The sequence below is a fragment of the Gekko japonicus genome, unplaced genomic scaffold (genome assembly GCF_001447785.1).
Source record: "Gekko japonicus isolate JY-2015 unplaced genomic scaffold, Gekko_japonicus_V1.1 scaffold1024, whole genome shotgun sequence".
Lineage (NCBI taxonomy): Eukaryota > Metazoa > Chordata > Lepidosauria > Squamata > Gekkonidae > Gekko > Gekko japonicus.
In genome coordinates, this window is record NW_015175388.1 from 231,867 (window position 1) to 239,648 (window position 7,782).

Below are 7,782 nucleotides of genomic sequence, written 5' to 3' on the forward strand. Positions count from 1 at the left end.
ATCAAATGTAGCCAGGAAAACATCTTCAGGCACATTAAAGTTTTCCAACTTACAAATCAAATCTTTGGTGTCCTTAATATATGTTCTAATTCCTGGAATAAATGGCTGTAAAAAAAGAGTCTACATATTTAGCTAAAGGTTCTAAAAGAGAACCTATGCCACTCACAATAGGTCTCCCTGGAGGAGGTAAGATTCCCTTATGCATTTTCGGTAGAATATAAAAAGTTGGCACCTTTGGATATTGTTGTAGGAGATAAGAAGCTGTGTGTTCATTAATATATTCTATTAGGGCAGCTTCCGTTAAAGTAACTCTGATAACATTCATGATATGTTTAGTAGGATCTGTCGCACTGGGTAGATAAAAAGACCTATCCTCTAATTGTCTGTTAATTTCTTGAATATAGTCTGCCGTGTTCATGACTACAGTTCCTCCCCCCTTATCAGCAGGTTTTATAGTAATCTCTAGGTCTTGTGTTAAGTTAGACAAGGCAGTTGTTTCCTCTTTAGTTAGATTGTATTTTCTCCAGTGTTTACTTCTGTTTTCCAGGGCTGCAATGTCCCTAAGAATCACCTTCTCAAAAGTAGTAACAGTGGGTTCCGACACACTAGGTACAAAGGATGATTTAGGTCTAAATTTATTGAAGCTACCTGAATCCGTGCCAAACATACATTTTAACTTTAACATCCTAATTAACCGAAATACATCTATCCGTGTCTGGAAATCATTATAGGAGGGAACTGGGACAAAGCCCAAACCTTTATTTAAGACTGCCAAGTCTATTGGTGATAAGGAACGGGAGGAAAGATTTATCACTAGGTCCTCCTGTGGATAAAGTGGCTGGACCAATCCATTTATATTTAACTTTAGCCTCTTGCAATTTTGAAGTAGTAGGTTTTAGTTCTCTCCTTTTAGTTATCGCCTCAGAAGGCAGATCTGGGAATGCCTCAATTTTATGTCCTTCAAAATCAAAAGTACCTTTCACCCTGGCTTCATTTAATATTCTTTTCCTTACTCTATAGTCCAAAGCTGTTATCACAATATCTCTGGGACCTTTCCTTTGGGCGTTTCTTGGAGAACCAATGCGATATGCCTTTACAATCACTGGAACTACATCCTCCTCTAGGTTCAAAATAACTGCTTGCCAATTTGCCATAAAATCAGAAAGTTCCTCATTAGTATTAAGTTGATCCAGGAATCCTCTAAATTTAATATTATTTTTACGTTGTTCCATTTCAAGAGAGAGCATTTTATGTTGCATAGAGGCATTCTCGGTTTGCAGAATACGTGTTTCTTCCTGTACTGTCTCTGCTAGAGTCATTGCACATTCTGGTTTTTTGTGGGTCTCAGTTATATTTTTCTTAATTTCAGATAGTTGTTCTTGGACAGGTCTAAGTAGTGATCCCATTTTTAGTAAGAGCCTGTCCTCCATCTCCATCAGATTTTGAGAGAGGGGTGAGGATTTCTTGGTCCTCTATAGTCTCGTCCGCCATTTTAGATCTGCTGCGACTCCCACCCCAGCAAACTCTCTGTTAAAACCGATCTTTAAAAAACGGGCTTACTGACTGGATTTCTGCAGCTTAGTGATCTTGGGACACTTGCTTCTCTCTCCATTCACTTTAATCTTTGTTTTGTGGGGGTTTTGCCGATTTTCTTTAATGATTTGCAGAGGTTGGAGAAGAGCTCAGGGCTCAGGCATCCATTCCCACTCATGTGATGCCACGCCCCGAGGCTTTTAACTTTTGACTGTTTTTGACAGGAACAGGACCTAAACCTTAAATAATTTTAAAGTACCTGAAGTCACCAATGAACTCCCTTTACCCACCAAAATCCACCAAGTCTCAACTCTGTCACTTGGCCAGCAGTTAAACTGCCAGACTACTTCCTCCCCCCTTTTTAACATTTCAATCCACCATTGAAGCTTCTGGAGGACATAACTTGAAACCATCCATCACGGGGTTGAGGAGGGGTACATCAAAAACCCTGGAGCTGGCTCTTCTTCAGACCTCTCAGATAATGCAAATTATCCTTAGAATGCAGAGGAAGGGCAGGGGATTGATGGTAGGGTTTCCAGGTGGGGTCTAGAGTTCTCTCATTGATCTCCAGAAAAAAGAGATCATTTTCCCTGCAGGAAATGGCAGCTCCAAAGGGGGAATTTGATGTCATCACGTCTCCATTGCACTCCCTCCCCTCCTCCAACTCTGCCCTACTCAGGTATCACCCACAGTATAGTTGGCAATTCTTCCTGACCCAGATAGCCCAGGCTTGCTCAATCTCATCATATCTCAGAAGCTAAGCAGGATTGGCCCAAACTAGTACTTGGATGGGAGACTACCAAGGAATACCAGAGTTGTGATGCAAAGGCAGGCAATGGCAAACCACCTGTGAATGTCTCTTACGTTGAAAACCCTATGAGGATGCCATAAGTCAGCTGTGACTTGAAGGCACTTTCCACCACCACAGTTGGCAACCCTCACTGAGGCTGTACAGACTGGGTTGCCAAAAGCCAGAACTGAGTTCATGACAACGATGACATTTGAACCAAGAACCTCTGAGATCTGAGATCAGTTTGTTCTCCTGTAGTGCCATCATGAGTAGAGTTACACCCTTTCTAATTCAATTGAACTCAATTGGTTTAAAGTGTGTAACTCTGTTTGGGATGATACTGACCATTACTACACTAAATATCAAGTTATTTAAAGTTCCCTTTAACGATCTAAAGCATATACTCAATCTCTTTGTAGTATCCACATGTGACCAAAGACCTGAGTTTTGTGTCTACATTCATCCTTGATGCTTAGAAATATAAATTAATTTACAAAGCTGTAAGCAATGCTAATTTTGATTACCATACATGTAGTCAATGTAGGGGTCATAATGACTAACAAGAACATAAGAACATAAGTGAAGCCAATGCTGGATCAGGCCAATGGCCCATCCAGTCCAACATTCTGTCACACAGTGGCCAAAAATACAAGGTGCCATCAGGATGTCCAGCAGTGGGGCCAGGACACTAGAAGCTCTCCCACTGTTGCCCCCCCCCCCAAGCACCAAGAATACAGAGCATCACTTGCCCCAGCCTGAGAGTTCCTATCTATACCTTGTGGGTAATAGCCACTGATGGACCTCTGCTCCATATGCTTATCTAATTCCCTCTTGAAGCTGTCCATGCTTACAGCTGCCACCACCTCCTGTGACAGTGAATTCCATGTATTAATCACTCTTTGGGTGAAGAAGTACTTCCTTTTATCTGTTCTAACCCAACTGCTCAGCAGTTTCATTGAGTGCCCACAAGTTCTTGTATTGTGAGAAACGGAGAAAAGTACTTCTTTCTCTACCTGCTCTATCCCATGCATAATCTTCTAAATCTCGATCATGTCACCCCTCAGCCATCGTTTCTCCAAGCTAAAGTGCCCCAAGCACTCTAACTTTTCTTCCCAGGGAAAGTGTTCCGACCCTTTTATCATTCTAGTTTCCCTTTTCTGCACTTTTCCCAATGCTATAATATCCTTTTAGAGGTGTGGTGACCAGAACTGTACGCAGTATTCCAAATGAGGTCGCACCATCAATTTATTCAGGGGCATTATGATACCGGCTGATTTGTTTTCAATTCCCTTCCTAATAATCCCCAGCATAGCGTTGACCATTTTTATTGCAGTTGCACACTGTCTCGACATTTTCATTGAGTTATCTACTATGACTCCAAGATCTCTCTCTTGGTCAGTCTCTGCCAGTTCGAACCCCATCAACTTGTATTTATAGTTAAGATTTTTGGGTCCAATGTGCATCACTTTGCACTTGGCCACACTGAACCCCATTTGCCACATTGATGCCCGCTCGCCCATCCTTGACAGATCCCTTTGGAGTGCCTCCCAATCCTCCTTGGTTTTCACCACCCTGAACAACTTTGTGTCATCAGCAAATTTAGCCACTTCACTGCTTAATCCCTGTTGCCCTGCAAGGCATTTATAGCGCTCTGCTGGACATAGTTCATAAGTGATAAAAGCTGGACTGTGCAAGTAGTGTGCAAAAGGGATTGAACTGTTTGGTGACCCAAAAATAATACCAACTACAGACACACACCCAGAAGAGGGAAGCCTTCCTTTGAGATGATGTGCCAATGGTTCTTAAGGTTACCTGCCCTCTTACCTGCTGTAAGATGGACCAGCTCCCTAGCCACATGTAGCACTGAAAACCAAGGCAGAAGACCAGAGACATGGAATCCAAACACCATGTGGAAGCTTCTTCCTTGCATACGCAGGCAGCATTCCTCTTCCCCCACACAGCCTCGCCTATCTGAAGCGACAGCCATGAGACAGTCAAGGAATATCAATGACAATGACTCTGGCCGCATGAGTCATCATCCCTCAAGGTGCCACTGTCCCGCCCAGAGTTACTAGATCTCAATATTGTCCACTCCCTTAGTCCCTTAGTCCCTTCCCCCTGAACCCAGTTCCAATCAGCCTGCTTTGGGGATGGACTAGCAGGAGGTGTGCCAGGGGATGTGGCCAACCTAGCCCACCCCCCATGCCACCTCATAAAAAAGGGCACCCAGCCATGCGCTCTCTCTCTCCTGACCTCTACATCCACCCCACCTCCATGACTCTTGGTTAGCACTGCCAGAGTCTCCACATGTTTCTGCTGGTTCAGGACACAACCCTTATACCCCATAGTCTCCCTCATTTTTTCCAAAGATCGCTTCATTCCGCCAAGGACACGTAAAGTATTACCCCTCAATGTAACATTCTGCTAATGCAACTGTGGCTATCCCCTTCGATCTAATTTTCCTAGATCTGTGTAATTGTGAGTGTGTTTGAATTATTGGATGCTTGTGAGATATCTTCAGTAAACGAAACCATTTTATACTGAAGCCAGCCTTTGAGTCTATTTCTGGTGCATCTGGAAGAAGCGGGACCCCTGTATACATAGGTGCCTGCTCCCTTATTTGCCTGTTGCCTTGCGTGATATCATAATTCCCCATATTATTAATAATTTGTGGCAATGTGGCTAACATCCCAACTCCAAATCATTAATAAACAAGTTAAAAAGCATCGGACTGAGTACTGATCCCTGTGGTACCCGACTGCTTACCACCCTCCACGGAGAAAATTGCCCATTTATACTCACTCTCTGTTTTCTATTAATTAGCTTACTTAGGAGCCTTTGATGAGGAACTTTATCAAAAGCTTTCTGGAAGTCAAGGTAAACAACATCTATTGGGTCCCCCTTGTCCACATGTTTCTTCACTCCCTCAAAGAACACTAACAGGTTAGTGAGACAAGATTTTCCTTTACAGAACCCATGCTGAGTCTACCTCAATAGTTTTTGTTCATCAACGTGCTTACTAATTCTTTCCTTAATAACAGTTTCCACCAACTTTCCTGGTATCGACGTCAGACTGACTGGCCTGTAATTTCCCGGATCTCCTCTGGAACCCTTTTTAAAGATGGGAGTGACATTAGCTACCTTCCAGTCCTCAGGAATGGAGGCAGATTTTAAGGAAAGATTACATATTTTTGTCAGGAGATCCACAAGTTCACATTTGAGTTCTTTCAGAACTCTTGGATGTATGCCATCCGGGCCTGGTGATTTATTAGTTTTTAAGTTGTCTATCAGTCGTAGGACCTCCTCTCTCATCACCTCAATCTGACTCCCTCCTGAAATCAGTGGTTCTGGAGTGGGCAAGCACTTCTCATCTTCCACAGTGAAGACAAAGGCAAAAAATGCATTTCAACTTCTCAGCCATTTCCCTATCACCCTTCAGTACTCTTTTTACCCCTTGGTCATCCAAGGACCCCACTGCCTCCCTGGCTGGTTTCCTGCTTCTAATGTATTTGAAGAAAGTTTTATTGTTGGTCTTTATGTTTTTTGCTATATGCTCGTCATATTCCCTTTTTGCCTGCCTGATCACAGACTTGCATTTTATTTCCCACAGCCTATGTTCCCCTTTATCAACCTCACTGAGGCTGGCTTTCCACCGCTTAAAGGAATCATTTTTTTACCTTTTACAGCTTCCATTACTTTGTTTGTTAACCATGCAGGCTTTTTTCTATACCTATTTGTGCCTTTCCTAACATGCGATATGTATTTTTTCTGAGCTTCTAGGATTGTAGTTTTAAATAGTCTCCCAGCTTCCCCAATGGTTTTGACCCTTTTTACTTTTCCTTTCAGTTTCTTCCTCACATGTCCCCTCATATCAGAGAAGTTACCCCTTTTAAAGTTAAAAGTGGTTGTGTCAGTCTTTTTGGGCAACTCCCTATTTATACAAATGTTGAACTCAATAACATTATGGTCATTGTTCCCAAGCGGTGCAATCACTTTTACATCACACTCCCAAACACAATGAATGAAGTAAACTTCCCTTTAGTTTTTACTAAGAAATCTCAACCAGCATCTCCCCCTGAATAGTTTAATTGGCAGTTCCTCTGATGTCCACGTATCCCATCACTCCAGTGTACAGTGATAAACCTGCATCTGTTCTTTGTTCTGCTTTAAGGGGAAATTTAAAGCAAAGTATGTGAAGAAAATGTCCCTGCTCTGTCACAGTGGTCATGTTTGTCTTTGATTGAATTATGACAGACATGCAAGAAGTGCTTTTTGTTACAGAAAAACATAGAGTTAAGAAAATCCAATTATAAATCATATCAAATGTTTTGCCTTTTCTTCAAGGTTTAGTTATCATGTGCGAGAGAAAGGAAAATTGCTTTCTGATTCTCCTTGGAATTATGTGATGCTCTAAGATGTCGTTGCTAAGGAATAAGAGAGTTCAGCCTCTTTTACTTAGAGGTGTGGAAAGAGCATGGCCGTGAACAGATCTCCATCTACCTTAGAAGTGCACCTTGATTTATGGTTGTGTGTACATATTTTTTATCTTAGAGCACAAGCACAGTTACCTGACATCAAAGGCAGCTTTCTTAGGCTGCAATTTATTGTACTTTGCTAGCCCCAGTAGCGGCACGTTGAGGCAAGCAATCCACAGAGGTGGACAGAACTAATTTGACACCATGTAACCCAGACACTTTAGTCTACCACCGAAGAACTACTCAAGTGTTTTTTATGTCAAAGTTGTATCTCCTGTAATGGTAGATAACAACTGTAAACTACCTAGACACTTCAATAGCTTCTGAGTACTCTGAAAGCTGAACAGGAAATCCTAATTCATCTGATGTGGTTTCCTGCTGAAATGCATGTTTACACTGACAAATGAAGGAGCACTGGGCCAAACTCTTTAAGCCAGTTCTACTCACACAAAAAGACCAGTAGCCAAAACCAAAATGTGACTAACATCCTCCGTATCAAAAAATGTAGTATATGATTCAAGTGTTAAAAATATGGAAAATGCAAAACAATCAAGATCTTAATGTGGGAGCTATGTACTGTATTGCAAACCATGCATGTTAAGGGTGCAATCCAGCATCATTCAAATAAATGGAACTCCCATTAATTTATTTTAGACCTTAATAAGGAGGGTCAGGCTCAGGCAGTGGCTGGACATTACCATATCTTTGTTTGTAGGGAGCTGAGGAACTGTTTAACAAAATACTACTTTCTATGTGAAAATGCCTTTTTAGGGACCATGTTGCAGGGGAGCGGTGGCACAGAGGATTTATCCTCTGGTTAGTAACATCTGAGCTGAACAGTACGGCTGTCAGTTCTAGCCCCCTGTTGGTGTGAGCTACCAGCCTTGTCCCTAGCTCGCCATCCACCCAGCGGTTCAAAAGCTTCGGCGAGTAGATAAAATGGGTACCACTCCTTAGAGAGGGTGGGCACACCAAAGACCCCCC